At 45.0% G+C, this 16,428-nt stretch overlaps 1 protein-coding gene across 1 annotated transcript in view; it reads right to left on the bottom strand.

Moving 5' to 3' along the window:
• Sertad2 (SERTA domain containing 2) overlaps positions 1-14,269 on the bottom strand; it is a 118,068-nt gene extending 103,799 nt beyond the window's left edge. The window contains exon 1 of the mRNA XM_048435493.3: positions 13,758-14,269. The gene's annotated coding sequence lies outside the window, so the exon portion shown is untranslated. The remainder of the gene's footprint in view (positions 1-13,757) is intronic.
• Between the last annotated feature and the right edge of the window lie 2,159 nt (positions 14,270-16,428).

The following is a 16,428-nucleotide window of genomic DNA, read 5'->3' as shown; positions in this document are numbered from 1 at the left end:
AGAAACCCTGTCTCGAAAAACAAAACATCAAAAAAAAACCTTATTCATACAAATATCCAATACTTAAGTTTGAAACTACTTGAAATGGTATCGTTAACACCAAAAACAAACGTGGTGGCAACAAGTACCTCTCCTCTGACATCTCTCTGCATCATCGCGGGTAGGCGGGGTGCTGTGGTTCCAGAGGAGCGCGTCCTTGAGCTCAGGAGCTGCGTGAGGCACTGACTACAGACAGTCATGTCGGAGCTTCCACTTCACACAGGAAAGAAGTAAACATGCAGGGAAAGTGGGGGAGAGAGAGACAGACGGCAGAAGGCTCCTACCCAGCAAATCTAGGGCGAGGAAGGGAGCTGTGAGCTGGATTCCCTTTCAGGGTTCTGCACATCTGAAAAGTGTGGCTGTGGGTGTTCACGCTGCAACCCCAGCACCGGGGCAGAGGGCGAGAAGAGGCAGGCGGAGTTCCAAGAGAAAAAGGCCAGCCTGATCTACATGGTGAGTTCCAGGCCAGCCAGGGCTACACAGAGACCCTGTCCCCCCCCCCTTTTTTTTTTGTAAAAAGGCTGGTGTACCAAGGGATAAAGTATCAAGACAGCACTGTAGATTGTCTGTGCTTCAGGTTCCCTGAGGACTTCCAAAACATCAAAACCAGGGTCTCCCTGCTGGACTGTGTCCTGAAAAGGCTAATTCTATGTATTCTGTTAAGATGGCAGAAAATGCTTGAGTCGTTAAGTCACAGCTCATTAACACTCTGATAGTCCTGATGCCAGAGCCAAAAGTTTGATCATTTTTCTTGATTATTTTTAATCAATGAGAAGTTAACAGTATTTTAAAACTTAATGTAGTCATTAAAGACAACAATAAAAAAATTTACCCAGAACACACACATGAAATCATTACCTGGTAAACTATATTGAGCCTTCAGCACTGTGCACTTGTTTAGTAATGGGAAGGCCCTCGACTCCATAAAAACAAAAACAAAAACTGGAGGGTAGAAGAATGGAACGGATTTACTTCTCCTCTGAACAAATCTATCCAGAAAGTCTATGGCTCCACACGCAAAATTCAATTTAGACAACTGAAAAGGAGGGGGAAAGAAACAATGGATTTAGGAGCCACATTAAGCCATTTACCCCATTCATAAAAAGAATAGGGGCTGGGGGGGATGGCTGGGGGAATGAAGTGCTTGCTGTGTAAACACAAGGACGTGAAGTCAGATCCCCAGCACAAAAAGCAGGCACAGAGCCGGGAGTGGTGATGTACTCCGTTAATCCCAGCACTCGGGAGGTAGAGGCAGGTGGATCTCTGTGAGTTTGAGGCCAGCCTGGTCTACAAGAGCTAGTTCCAGGACAGACTCCAAAGCTACAGGAAAAACAAAAACAAAACAAAACAAAACAAACCTGTCTCGAAAAAACAAAAACAAAAATAACAACAACAAAAACAGGTCCAGGCAATACTTTTCAGTAACCCTAGTGCCAGAGACTGTGGGGTTGACAGGTAGATCTAGGGGAGTGGACTAGTCAATCTAGCCTAGAAAGTAAACGCAGTGAGAGAACCCTCTCAAAAAACGGGGGCGGGGGGGGGGGGACACACCGGGTGTGGAACTCTGACCTCCACACGTGAATGCACGGGCAAGTGCGCACATGCACACAAAGGCACACACCAGACACACTATCCATTCCTCCACACTTTTTAAAATTTTTTTTTGTTTTATTTTATATTTATGAGTGTTTTGCCTGCATGTAGGAATATGTACCACACACATGCCTCATGCCCACAGAAGCCAGAATAAAGTATCAAATCCTCTAGAACTGGGGCTACAGATGGTTGTGAGCCTCCATGTGGGTTCTGAGAATCGAACCCAGATCCTCTGAAAGAGTAGCCAGTGCCCTTAACCGCTGAACCATCTTCACCCCACCCCACCCCCATGGAATAATTATAAAAAGAACAAAGAAGCTGACTAAAATTATATTCTTGACTCCGTGTCAAACATGAGTCATAATCAGCAAACCTATAAGGAAAGGATCCCTTGGAGAGCACACAACTTCAATTCTCTACATTCAAATCTGTGCAAACTATTAAAAGACACTCCAGTGAGTCTTACATATGAAGAAAAGCTCTCCAAGGTCCAATACATACATTTAAACCAATACCCATTCCTCCATGCCTCCTTTCAAATTTAAAATGTATGTACGGCCCAAGGTATGAAACATGAGACTAAAGGGTACATAAGACCGAGAAATGATTAAAAGTCACAAACTCAAAAACATACTTCAGAGTCAGGTGTGGTTGTTCACACCTGTTACCCCAGCATGTGGGAAGCTAAGAAACAAAGGCCAGCCTGGGCTACATAGTAAGTTCCAGGCCAGCCTGGGCTACAGAGTAAGACCCTGTCTCCTCACTTGATCTTAGTCAAAAGGGTGAGAAGCAATGAGATCCTGTTGGGGAAAAAAAGAAACAAAAATAAAAATTCTAATAATAGAGAGTGTCATAGCAATAACACCTTACAATCTAGGTGGCTCTAACGTAAGTTGTATTGATTATACATTAAGTGCATGCATTTAAAATATTGAATTTAGTAAATTTCATTTATTTATTTTGATACAGGGTCTCTGCTGTTGTTCCTAGATAGGTTTCTAACTAAATCCTCCCGTCTCAGCCTTTCGAGTAACTTGGATTACAGGCACACGCACCACACAATCACATTGGCAAATCCTCTCTCTCTTTGTAGAGGTGGGGCGGTGCTGAAACTGAACCCAGGACTTCACACATGCTGGGCAAACACTCGCAGCTGTTTGTTCTGAGACAGGGGAGTCTCAAACTCACTGTGTAGCTAAGGATGACCTTGAACTACTGATCCCTCTGCCTCCACTTTCTATGTGCCGAGATTATAGGTATCACACAACATCATGTTAGGCTACAGTCTGGTACATTTGACACAGGTCGATATCCCCGAAGTCATTCGCACGCGACAGAGACAACACAAACATGGCTATGCAGGATGAACTCTTCAGTCCGGGGACTGAGCGATGGTTAGAGATGATGCCCTCTGCAGGAAAGCACAGTCTTCCTGGGTTGTTTTTCTTCCTGAGTCTCCACAGAACAGTCTAAATACTTTCACTAACAGACAGAGGCAGGCTGATCTCCATGAGTTCAAGGCCAGCCTGATCTACAAAGTGAGCTCCAGGACAGCCAGAGCAACACAGAGAAACCCTGTCTTGAAAAACCAAAAACAACAACAAAAAAAAGTAAATAAATAAGTAACAGATAAACTGAGATTTTGGACTTTTATTCCCAAATTGCAATCTTAGAGACAGGAATGCATTATATTATTCTTAGACATAGTTCCAAATAAAGAATCATGTGATCTAAAAATAAGAGTATCAGCATTTCAAAACAGTCAGAAAAAAAATAATTAAACAAAACCATAGTCATACAGCATTGTGCCTGAATTTAAATGCAAGGCTAGAACAGCACTGGGTGGAACAGTGCTCGCCTGGAGTTCATGTGGCCTTAGGTTCAGTTTCCATCACTAGTCAACAACAGCAAACAAAGTACAAGCCTGTCTGCTAATGTCAACACAAAGTAATCTGGAAGGATTATTTACAAATTATAGCAATACATATATTCAGCTTCTTAGGTTTGCCAAATTAGGCCTAGGTAAACCCACCTGGCAGACAGGGCTACTCTAGGCAGACCTGGGGGAAAAGCATATTTAGCAGCTGCCAAAGCCTGCCTCCCATCCGTCCTCAGGAACTCCCTGGTCTGCAGCACCTTCATTGGTGTTGCACGGTTCCCAGCAGCAGGCCTTCTCTTTATTTATTTTTGACTCAGGAATCTAAACTATATCCACACTGTGTCTACAAACTCTGTTCACAGGTGCAGTTGCTGCTTCCCGGGGGACAGTGAGTGTCGCTAAGAGCCAGGGTGCCGGCTCCATTTTTCATTGCTTCCCTACTGAGTCTGTGCAGTGGCTGGAGATGAGACTGCTCTTTGTCCAAGACACAAAAGCTTTCTAACCAATGTTACCTAAGCTTACAGCGAGGATGACTCCCAAGAAGGCCGTCCAGAACTTCCAGAGGGCGGGTCCAGGGGTCTAGGACTTGGGCTACTGTTGTGCACACAGCAGACTCTCCATTACTCTACATTACATATTGGCCAATAGAAGGGATTCGTTTCTTTGCAGGGACCGTTGTCTCCAAGTGGACCATCAGCATCAGCGTGGGGAGATGCCATGGCTTACCATACTCCCAAGAACCTAGGACGTGTATTAAATATTTATAAATAAGAAACAGAATAATTCACGGCGATCACTACATGTATTTTAATACTACATGTATTTTAAGGTGTATTCATTCCGTTATTTGAGACGGAACCAACACTAATAGTTTCACTTGTGCAGGAAATTACAGAAGTGCAGTCACTGAAACAGACCTTAGCTCCCACTGCACACCAGGCAAAGCAAACGCAAGCAAACTTGTTAATTGTTTAATATCGCTGGGAGGACTACAAGGCTACATTCCCACTGTGAAACAGTTATTGTTGCTTGTTGTTGTTGTTGTTGTTGTTGTTTTTCCGGCGCTGTCACAAAGGAAACAAAGGAACAAGGGAAAACAATTTTAAAAGTCTAATAAAAATTCAGGAAGAATTCCAGACCATGGTCATTGTATAATTTTCCAGGGTTAATAAATACGAAAGATTCATGATTTCTGGGAGAAGCTGACATTGTTGTGTTTTGATGTCTCAACTCAAATTCAAATAAAAATTGTTTACTCAAATGCATTTTGTGGTTGGAACTGGGATTCCCTTTATATAAAATCAAAGGACATAAAATCCACATTAAGATTCCTTCCTGTTATCATTTCATCATTGGACAAGGTTTAATTGTAGCTGCTCCAAACGGCAGCTCCCAAGCTCTGAACTTACCACAGCCCTCTGGAATCTGGTTTCTTTCCAGGGAGGGCTATGCCCGCCCTTTCTTACTGCAATACCACACTGCCTAGCTGGCCCACACTAGAGACTGCAAAACACAGTGCATCTAATTTTATTTAAATTAAGTAAAATGTAACAACGGGCTCTGGGAAGATGGCTCAGTAGTTAGGAGCACTGGCCGCTCTTCTGGAGGACCTGAGCTCAATGCCTGGCGATCACACGGGGTCTCACGGCCACTTGTAACTCTGGTTCACAGGGATTTGATGCTTTCTCTGGCACCATGCACACAAACTGTACACAGACATACATGCATGCAAAATACCTACACACATAAAATTAAATTAAATTAAATTTTAAAAGTAGCAACAGATTGTTTTCCAAATCAGAAGGAAGAGCCAGGCAGCCTCGTCGGTGCACATCAATGATCCCAGCACTCACTGAGGGCTGACACTGCAGGATCAGGTCAGGCTGACTACAAAGGAAGCTCGGCCTGTGCAACACAGGGTGACCCTGTCTCAAAAGAAATGGTTATTCGTTTTACTGAACTGGATTTAGGGACACCTGATTTGTGATGTCTAAATAACATCAAGAAATTGGGTCAGCAAACGCTCCCACCAGGTCAAACATTGTGGTCCTTGGGAATTTTTTTTTTCTTACAAGATTTTTACAGAAGTCTTCCTGGGTCTGGAGGTGCAGCTTAGCGGTAGGGCACCTGTTGTGTGTGGTTATGGGCCGGTTTTCTTGGTGACTGTCAGCATCACAAAGAAAGAAAAAAGCATTTGTTTTCAAACTCTGATTTTCTAGATAAAAGAACCCTTAAAATCCAGCAACAGTTAACATAAAGGAGACACTTCATTTGAGTTAAAGCCAATGAAGACAATAAGGCTGATGTGACTTCAGCAGGGGCATTAATCAGGCAACAACATGAGTCTGGAAAGCGTCACACAGTGGACAAGGTCTGATGTCCCGACTCGATTTCAAGAGTTGAAAACAAAACAAAAGGAGCTGCTCCTCCCCACCCTGTGCGGTTCTCAGGAAAGTCATCTCGACGTGGTTAGGACAGTCACCACACCAGAAGAAAGCTTACCAACTCACCAGTCACTTGGTGTGGGACAAGACACTTTACAGTAACGTCAGCAGGAAAGAAGGCTGTGGGCCTCCCCACATAAGACAGATTAATAAAAAAGTCAGTAAATAACAAAGATGCTAATTTTCACAAACTCTGAGACATGTCTGAGGTTTACAGCGTGGCCTTTGACCCTGCGCAGGTAAGATGATCAATGCTCATCTTTCCACAAGACAAAGAAAATTCTTCTGTAGAAAAGGCTCTCCCATGGGGCTAATACAGCAATCCAAAGTAAATGAAAGCTTCAACCCTGTGTCCTGCACTGACAAACGCACCTAGAGGGAATGGAAAACCTACTGTGATCAAGCAAAAGAGCTGCAAGGATTCTGAAAAGCCCAAGTAAGAAAATGTCACAGGAATACACATGGGAATGCGTGCAAAACACACACACACACACACACACACACACACACACACACGAATACAAACTCAATCAGAAATAGTAAAAAATGAAAGGCATTTCACAACAAAGGGAAGAGGGCTGTGGGAAACAATGCTTAAATAAGAGGTGGGATCTTTTGACTATTTAATATATTAAAGTAAACACCGGGTGCCGAATATCTACCCACACCTTCACACATCCTATTAATGTGGACTTTAGACGAAAAGCAGAGAATGAATGAAACTACTGTTTCAGGTGATTGGCTGTTGAACAATAAGAACAAAGAATAAGTTTATTTTGTTTGCTTGATTTAGTTTTTTGTTTTGTTTTGAGACAGGGTTTACTCTGTGTAACAGTCCTGGCTGTCCTGGTACTCACTTTATAGACCAGGCAGATCCTTGTAGATCCTTGAACTCAAAAGGATCTGGGTGTCTCTGTTTCCCAAGTGCTGGGACTAAAGGCCTGCGCCATCACCACTGCCTGGTAATTTTGCTTTTGTTTTTGCTCTTTAAGATGACTAGATTCCTGGGAGTAGGCTGAAGAGACGGCTGAGCAGTTATGAACAGATTCAGTACCCAGTGTCCATGTTAGGCGGCTCGCAAGTGCCTGTAAGCCCAGCTCCAGGCAATCCAACACTTCTAGCCTCAGAGGCACAGTGCTCACGCATACATACCTACCTAAAGTAAACTAGTGCACATAATTTAAAATAGAGTAAGTCTTAAAACAAAGAAGAGTTGCTTCCTAGAGGATGGGGGCCGTAGCTCAGTGGCAGCGCATGTGTTTGGTGTGCACACAGTGCACACCTCTGACTTTAAGATATATATATGTATATACATATATATATGTATACATATACATATATATATATTTGAGACAGTGTCTCATGAAGCCCAGACGGACCTGGACCACACCAGGTGGCTTGAACTCCTGATCCTCCTGCCTCCACCTACCTAGTGCTAGGATTAAAGGCATGTGCCACCATGCCCAGCTACCTTCTAATGTTTATTTTTGTATTTGTGTGTGTGTTTGTTTGCCACAGGGTTTCTCTGTGTAGCCCTGGCTGTCCTGGAACTTACTTTGTAGGGAGTCCTGGAACTCAGAGATCTGCCTGCCTCTGGCTCCCAAGTGCTGGGGTGAAAGGCGTGTGCCACCATGCCTCCATCTCTTCTTCTAATTTTTAAAGACTCTTAAACCCTGGTGTGGTTGTACACGCCTGTAATCCCAACACTTGGAAAGGTGGCAGGTGGATCAAGAGTTCAAGGCCAACCTGAACTTCATGAGACCCAGTCTTTAAAAATAAAACAAACAAAAAAGAAAACCCTACAACAAAGAAAACAATAATAAAGACTCCCCACTCATTTTCAGAGGCAGGCGGGGGGCCTTTATAGTGGGGGCGGGGGCTTTATAGTACAGCCTTTTTGCACATGCCAGTGTCTGCCCAAATAAAAAGAACTGACTGGGATAGACAAACTCCTTCGAGCCCCTCTATTCTGAAGCATGTATATTCCACTGTCTTCAAATGGTACAATATAAGTGAGTACAAAGAGGGGTCCCAAAGCCAAGTGCTCCCTTTGAAAGCAAATAGTGAATTTTTCTTTGACTTTCTTTTTCTCTCTTATTTGTTTAAAAAGAAATCATAAGTCTGGCTCTATACATACACACATGACACATACATATACACACACACACACATAATTTATTTTTATTTTATGTTCATTGGTGTTTAGTCTGCTTACAGATTTTGGTTTAAAAACATTAAATGTACCGGGTGTGGTGGCACACACTTTTAATCCCTGCACTGGGGAGACAGAGGCAGGCGAATCTCTGAGTAAAGGCAAGCCTGGTCTATATAGGGGATTCCAGGACAGCTGGAGCTACACAAAGAAACCCTGTCTTGAAAATAAATAAATAAAAGGGGAAAAAAAAAGACATACAGTGGCACTACCTCAGCCTTTTAAAAACAAAACAAAACAAAAAGATGAAAAGAAAAGAAAAAAGAAAAAAACATTACTTCAAGCCAGGCATGTAGTACACACCTTCAATCTCAGCACTCTGGAGGCAGAGGCAGATGCATCTCTTGAGTTCAATGCCAGCCTGGTCTACAGAAAGAAACCCTGTCTCGAAAACAAAACAAAACCAAAGCCATATTTCAAAACTAGGCTTGGTGTCCCTGCTTATAATCACAGCACTGGAGGCTGAGACAGAAGAGCTGTCATTAGGTCAAGACAGCTGAGGGCTACAGTGGGAGAACCCGGTCATACCTACTCAGTAAGACGGGGGGAGCGCAGAGAGAACAGTAGAAAAACACTCCACATGTTCAGTGAAAAATACGAGACCTTCCATCTTCAGAACAGATACTTAAAATGCTGTATCCAAGTGCCTATAAATTCTTTTTTAATATTTTATTTCATTTATTTACTGAGTGTGTGTGCATAAGGACCATCTTTGAGGGTCTGTTCTCTCTTTCCACCATGTGAGTCCCAGAGATGTAACTAACCAGAGCCCTTACTATATGAGCCATCTCACTGGCCTTATAAACACTTTTGTAAAGTTCTGTTCTGATTAACTGGGTGTAGTGGCTCACACCTGTAATCTCAGCACTCAGGAGACTGAGGTAGGAAAATCTGAGGTCCAGATCAGCCTGGACCACACAGCTCCTGGCCAGTCAGGGCTCTGAGGCCCCCATCTCAAGGAAAAAGTCCATGAACAGAAAGATGTGGGATACGTGGCTGCAATCCAAGACCTCAAAGGCTGAAGCAGGAGGAGGACCATGGCACAGCCTGGGCTACACATGAGAACAAGTGTTCTAAAAGTTGATTATTTTAGTCAATGAAAATGCAACATGGTCAACTAGACTGTGTAGTATGATTTGATTAAACAAAGGATTGTATACACAATTACCTGGTTACTGTAACCAGGTAATTCTCTCAAGAAGGTTTAACAATGTTATAAAACTCGGCCATACTCCTGATTTTTTAAAGGAAGATACTTCTTTTAATCCATGCATCTATAACTTTAGAGGGTACAGTAACCCAACTGTTTTATTGACAAGTGAAACAAAAGAATTCTATAAACAGTGTAGGTGGCTGGCCCCGGCAAATTCGCTCGCTTAGAAAAAAAAGTGTATTTCCCAATTGTGTAGTCGTGGGAAAGTTTGAAGATTGCTTCATTTACTGATTGCATGTGCCTCCATTTTAATCCCTACCACACTATGACTGCCGCCACTTGGCAGCTAATTATTATTAAGACTGTTCAAGAGAAAGAGTTTTCTTCCTGAATGGAGCAGAAGCAAGCTTCAGTCCCTGAGTGATGCCATTTTACCTTCCAATGTTAGGCTCATACATTCTCTTTATTAATTCTGAAGCAGAGAATTATATCCTGTCACCATTTGAGACTTTCAAAATCTATTTTGTATGGTTAACATTAATGAGGAATAGCATTCGTCTTAGTGATAGAAAGTTTAAAAGTCAAAAAGGGTTATGATTAAAACCTGGACATGTCAGGTAACAAAAGACATGCTTTTTCAAATTATTCCAATTTAATCTTCAGATTAAAAATCTCTTAGTGAAGATAAATTATAAATTTCATTTACTCTTAAAGCATTAAAAGCAAAAATTCTTTTTTTTTCCTGAGGGCCGATATTAAAGGTATGAGCCACCACACCAAAGTAAAAATCCAGCTCAACAAGAAACAATATTGTCTACAGTAGCACACTTAGCATGTACTTTCCACTATTCATAAACAATTTGGGAAAAAAACATTGTTCAATTAATTCCACACAGTTATTCACTTTTTATATGCCCAGTGAGGCACCAGCAATGAACTCAACAGTGAAACACTACTGTTAGTTTTACAGGCAAAAATCATGGACAACAGTCACCACGTGATTTCTGTAACAATTTTATAATGGAGGTGGGTGTACAAGCTACTATGAAATTTAAATGAAAGAATGCAACGGGGCCTCGAACTTGTAATCCTAGCACTCAGGAGGCTCAAAAAGGCTTGAAGCTAGCCTGGACTAGAGAACCTGTCTCAAAAAGAAAAAAAAAAAAAAAAAAGTAAAGAATGTGGACAACTCAACTCTTCCAGGGAGCCAAAAGCCATTTTTCAGAACAACATCTCACTGTATAACCCTGCTAGCCTTTAATTTCTGGTCCTTTTGCCTCAGCTTCCTGAGTGCCAGGGTTATAAGTATATTACCCTATGTCTTGCCTAATAACTGAGTCTCCCTCCTTCACTTCTGAGTATCAAGCATCGCGTAGGCACTATCTACTTTGTTTTTGAGACAGTGCTGCTCACTGGGCTGGAACCTGCCAAGTCGGCTAATTTAGCTGGTCAGTGAGCAGCGGCCTGGTGCAGCTTCCTACAACACCAGATCCAGCTCTTCAATGTGGGGCCTGGAGATCCTAATTCGGGTTCTCGTGCTTATAAGGCAAGCAATTTATTAACTGAGTTATCTCCCTAGCCTTTCTGAAGGCATTTTTGAGACAAGGTCTTGTTATGAAGTCCTGGCTGGCATAGAACTTGGCCTCAGATTTGTGGCTTTCCCTGCCTCTGGAGCACAGGCTTACAGGAATGTGCCACCATATCTGGCTTCTAAAAACTGAGCTTCTTAAACGTTTCACATAAACTCTAATTCAAACATCAGGCATACGATAAAAGTCTGCTTAATGGCAATGATGCTTTATAAAAATTTTACCACTGGGGCTAAGAATGTAAATCAGTGGTAGAGCCAGCTCCTGTCTTCACACAGGCAAGGTTCGAGGCTGGATTTCCAAACACACTTCTTTTTCTAAAGTCGTCTGTATACAAGAAACATAAGAGAGCTAAACTTGGAAAGATGTACCAAGCACTATTCGAAATCTCTGCACATGTTAATTCATTCTGTCCTCCTAACAGTATGGAGTAAGTACTGCTACTACTATCGTTTCATAGATGAAAATACCCAATGTTAACTTGGCCCAGGGCACAGAGACAGCAAAAGAATACTGAGACTTGAACCTGCAGGACCTTAGTCAAGAACCCTGTCTTTTCATTTTGTTTGGGTTTTAGTTTCTTTGTCTGATGGTTTGTTTGTTTCAGGAAAAGCTCCACTGCGGTCTGCATCCTGGTCTCAGGTCATCCTTGCGCCTCAGACTCCCTGACAGATGGGCTCCTGCTGAGCACTGGCAGCCTTGTTTAGAGCCCTACTCCCCACCCCCAGCCCCATGTGTATGGTGTGTGCGCATGTGTTTGGGTATTCCCGTGTCTGTGCAGAAATACATGCAACGCATGTGGAGGTCAAAGGCTGACATCAAGTGTTCATCTTTTATGAAGCTAAGGTCTCTTGTTTGAACCTAGAGCTTGCCAATCTGGCTAGTCTAACTAGCAGTTTGCCCCAAGGGTCCCTGTCTCCACCTCCCAGTACTGGGAGTACAGGAAGGCTGCCACCTTTTGTGAGTACTGAGAATCTGAATTCAAAAAAAATAGACTGCCAAGTGACCAATCTCCCCAGTCCCTGGAGCTTCACCCTTAAATACTACACAGACACCCATCTTCCAACAATGATGTATCTATGGTAAGCATCTTATTGATCCTTGAAAGAAAACACTATGGGGGGGAGGGGTTTTTTTTTGGTTTGTTTTTGCTTTTTGTTTTGTTTTTTCAAGACAGAGTTTTTCTGTGTAGCTTTGGAGTCTGTCCTGGAACTCACTCTGCAGACCAGGCTAGAATTCAGAGATCTTCCTGCCTCTGTCTCCTGAGTGCTGAGATTAAAAGTGTGCGCCACCACCCGCCTGGTGAGAGAAAAAAAAACTTTTAAAGAGGAGTCTTTCTGGAGAAACAACTGGAGAAAACTACTACAGTCCAGATTGTTTGAAATGTGTCCAAGGTCACAGAGTCAGTGAGAGAGAGTGGCAAAATCTACATTCAGACAGCAGGGTCCCTGGGGCTATGCAGCTTCATCCTCATGAAAAAGTTACATGGTAAATTTATTAAACAATTCAAAAAGGCTTTGTGTGAGTCTTCCTGAAACACCCTGAAAGGCCTGGGAGCTGGTGACAAGCACGTCTTTAAAACAGCATTTCTACATCTAAGTCACTTTTCAACTTCACCACTTTGGACTGATCATAACCACATTTCTGCTCTTTAAAAAGAAATCTTCTGTAGCAACTTGGCAGATTTCAGCACAGGAACAGTCTATTCTTTAAAATTAAATTTAGTAACAACTTATTCTGGTTAGTCTGAAAAAGAAGTCAAAAATGAACGACTAAGAGGCCAATGCTGTGTTTTAATATTTCAAAACATGTTTGGTTTGGCCTAATTTAAATCTTGTGGACAACGAACAGAGAACTCGATTTAAAGGGGGCAATACCAGCTCAAAACTACTAACATCTAAACAGCAACCTCAGAATCCAGTTCGGAGCAACCATGTCTTATCATTCTTTCACCTTAAAATAAATATTACAGAGCCAGAAGGGAAGATCTTTATGAAGCAGATAGATAGATGTGGGTACCTGTAGTTTGGAGGCACGTAAGATGGAGAAACCAAATCTAAAATTGAGGAAATTCTGTAGAGTAACATTGTTGAAAGAACAGTCAAGAATACAAAAGGTATACAAAAAGAAACAAAACCTAAACCGCTCTTCCATCTATTCAGCTCTGCACTGCGACCGGTGACTGAGAAAGACAAGGTTCTGTGTTGTAATGCCTCCCCAAGGCAGAGGAAACCCGATGTGGACACATCATGCTGGATTCCTATCTTACCTTGTTCTCTTCCAACAGGTTCAGACTTCATAACCTTCAATACTGAATTCACATTTTTCAGAAGAAAACCCACAAAATTGCTTCAAAATAAAAGCTAAGCAATGCCACTAGGCAACCAGTCTTCTCCTCCTCTATCACCATGCATTCAAATTAAAAACACCTTTTGCTTTGCCTTCTTTGAATGAAAGTTAACTTTGATTTAGAGAAAAATGTGCCCATTAGACATTTTACACTTTTTGCAGGGCACTCAGTCTATCAGATCACATCGCTGCCTATTACTGCTCACTTAGGCATTCAAAAGACAGAAAGCATGCCAGCACCAATTATTTTACAAGCAGCTTAATGCCCCGCTGGTGGAAGTCTGGCAATACCTACATGTACAGCAAGACAGGAGAAGGAGGGCGTCAAGGGCGGGGGAAGAGCGAGGGAGGGAAGGAGGGAGTCGCCTCCTCAAATCCACGCCGGACCGGGAACCTCCAACCACAACCTGATCCCTGCCCTTCCCAAAAGTGGCCTGGCAACCAATTTTTTTTTTCCTCTTAGACCACCCCACCCAAAACCCCGCGCCGTACTCACCTTCCGCGAAGAAGTGGGCGCCGTGTCCAGCTCCCGGGCAGGTCGTACGGCCGCGGGGAGCGGGCGTCGGTCGGCGCGTCCCTCGTTGCGGGACCGGGAACCCGACGAGTGGGAGAGCGGAGGAGTGGGAGGAGGAGCGGGATGGGGACGCCGGCTCCTACCGAGCCCGCCGGTACTCTGCCGCTGCCCCGCGGAGGAAAGCCGACCGGGTGATGGACTGACTGTCGGGGGAACGGCGGGGACGGGCGAGGAGGGCTAAAGGAGCGAGACCGCGCACGGGCTGGACCGGAGACGGCAAGAAGCGGCTCGGGGTCTAGCCCATGCCGCGGCGGCCTGGGGACAGAGGCTGGCTGTAGGGAACTTGCCGCGGCTGGCGAGATGCGGGAGGAGGGCGCACCGGGAGGAGTACAGCCAGCCAGCCATGGATAGCGGGGCGCCGAGAGCAGGGGCGGCCGGCGGCGGGGAGCACCGCCCGCTCGGCTCGCTCAAGACATTTAATTGGATTGATGGGTTGTGCAGTGACTCACAGACTTTAAAGAGTCCTAGGGCAGTCCCCGCCCAGCTGGACCGGGAAGAAGCGGCGGGGCGGGCGGGGTAGGGGGCCCGGGAGAGTCGCGAGGGAGGAGGCGGCGGGGCGGGAGCGCAGCGAGGATGTCCAGTGGCAGGGCGCGCCGCCTTGACAGGCGTGATCATCAACCAATGGTGGTGGGGCTCGCTAGGTGGCTGGCTTCGCCCCTGGCCCAATGAGTCTTCTAAGGACACTGTCGCGCACCGGGCGGGGGAAGCGATGGGGGTGGGGAGAGGTGGGTGGACGTTGAGCAGGGGGAGGAGAAAAGGAGCCGCGGGAGACCCGCGGAGTCACTCTGCCCTCCTCGTTCCAGAAGTGCGCTTTTCGCCAATCAGAGCGCCACCTGCGGGTGATGGACGCCGGCCTGTGGCCAATGAGGAGGAGAGGCTGGCGGCGAGGAGTGGGCGGGCCCGTGCTCTCGCTCCCTCCTCCCTCCCGGTCCTCCAGCCCTCCCGGCCCGGGTCAGTCACGCAAGTCAGCGTGTGAGAGCCGGGCAGCGCGGGGCGGGGCGGGGCGGGGCGGGGCGGGGCGACTCAGCTGGCGGCGTGACCGGGGACCGGCCGGAGGGGAGCGCCGGCGGGTCCCTTGCGAAGTCTGCAGGCAGACCCTGCCGCCAAGCCCGCTCTGCGGGCGAATCGGAGTGGATCTGATCCAAACTTGCTCCGCGTCCACGCAGCGCCCACTCCTCAAACAGCCCGGTGTGAAGTCCGGTGGGCATGTGCTCTGGGATTTGAGGAGCCAAAGACGCGAGGCGTGGCAATCACTTTGGCCCAGGATTTGCCGGTTTTTGTGGGGAAGTCGCCTAGGGTGTGGACAGGTTTAAACAGCTCCTCAGTACACACGTTTCTTTACTGGGTTTCTGGAAATGACACTTCTTCACCTGATGTGAACGACTTCTTTCGGGCTTTACAGTAATTGTGTGGGGCTTATCTTTCTCCACCCGTCCCTCCGCACTCTCTCCCACTTCCTCACCTTGAACCCTAAGGCAGTGCCTCGGTGCTTTGGTACTCATTCTCAGGAGCTATGGTGTGTCTCAATATTTTGGCTACTATCCAGTAACCACTTCACAGACTTTAACCCTTTGCGTACACTAGTACTTGAAGTCCCAGAAAACAGACACACTGGCAAAACTCTCCTTACCCTACAAATGCATTGTCTATTTTGAATGTTGTTGGAAACAGAGTCTTGTTTCCCATCCCTGGCTGTCCTGCTACTTGCTCATGTAACCCAAACTGGACCTTACACCTGCTTCATCCTTACTGCCTTGACTTCTTCAGATTCAGATATGATTTCCTGAGGCTTAAAACAATTGCATTCCTATTCAAATCTACCACGAATACGTAACATCCATTTCTGACAAAGTACTAGCAAGACAACATTGCTGTAGGTTCTTGAAGTAAGATACACCCCACCCCAAAACTGAAATCAACAGTGACCTGGAAAGCAGAAAAGAGAGAATTGAAGGCAAAGGTTTGCTCTAGTCACATTGGGGTTTTCCTTAATTGTGGTCAGTTTAGGATACAGACCATACTGTTCCGAGGCTTAGTTGTGACACAACCCTACTCCATGAGTTCTTTCTGGAGCCCAGAATCTGCTAATGAAGCGAGCTGTGCCAGGAACTTCTTGTAGCACACAGCCCGTGAATGCATTTTCTCTTACTGTGTTGAAACCACTTTGGAGCTGTGCAGGGGACCCAGTGTTCTCACCTTCAGCCTAATGGTTGATAGTAGGTGAACAAAGTTAGCCAGGTGAACCTATGAAAAGCTAAAGCAACCAGATCTTTCTCAGTGGAAAAAATGCTGTATTTCTAAACTGGGTTACTGTACTATGTTTTATTTTATGCTTATGAGTGTTTAATTGTATGTATTAGTGTGTCCTTCATCAGTGCCTGGTGTCTGTGGAAGCCAAAAGAGGGCACTGGATCCCCTGGAACTGGAGTCAGAGAAGGTTGCTCACAACTGTGTAGGTGCTGGGAACCAAACCTGGGTCCTCTGCAAGAACATCAAAGTGTTCTTAACTGCGGAGCCATCTCTCCAACTTGCTGATGTTACATATAAAACCTTCTTCTTATATGAGGTCATTTTATAGATAGGTGAATATATT

This window comes from Myodes glareolus, chromosome 8, assembly GCF_982192425.1.
Source record: "Myodes glareolus chromosome 8, mMyoGla1.1, whole genome shotgun sequence".
Taxonomy (NCBI): domain Eukaryota; kingdom Metazoa; phylum Chordata; class Mammalia; order Rodentia; family Cricetidae; genus Myodes; species Myodes glareolus.
Note: the sequence above shows the minus strand (reverse complement) of the source record. Positions and strands in the feature narration are given on the sequence as shown.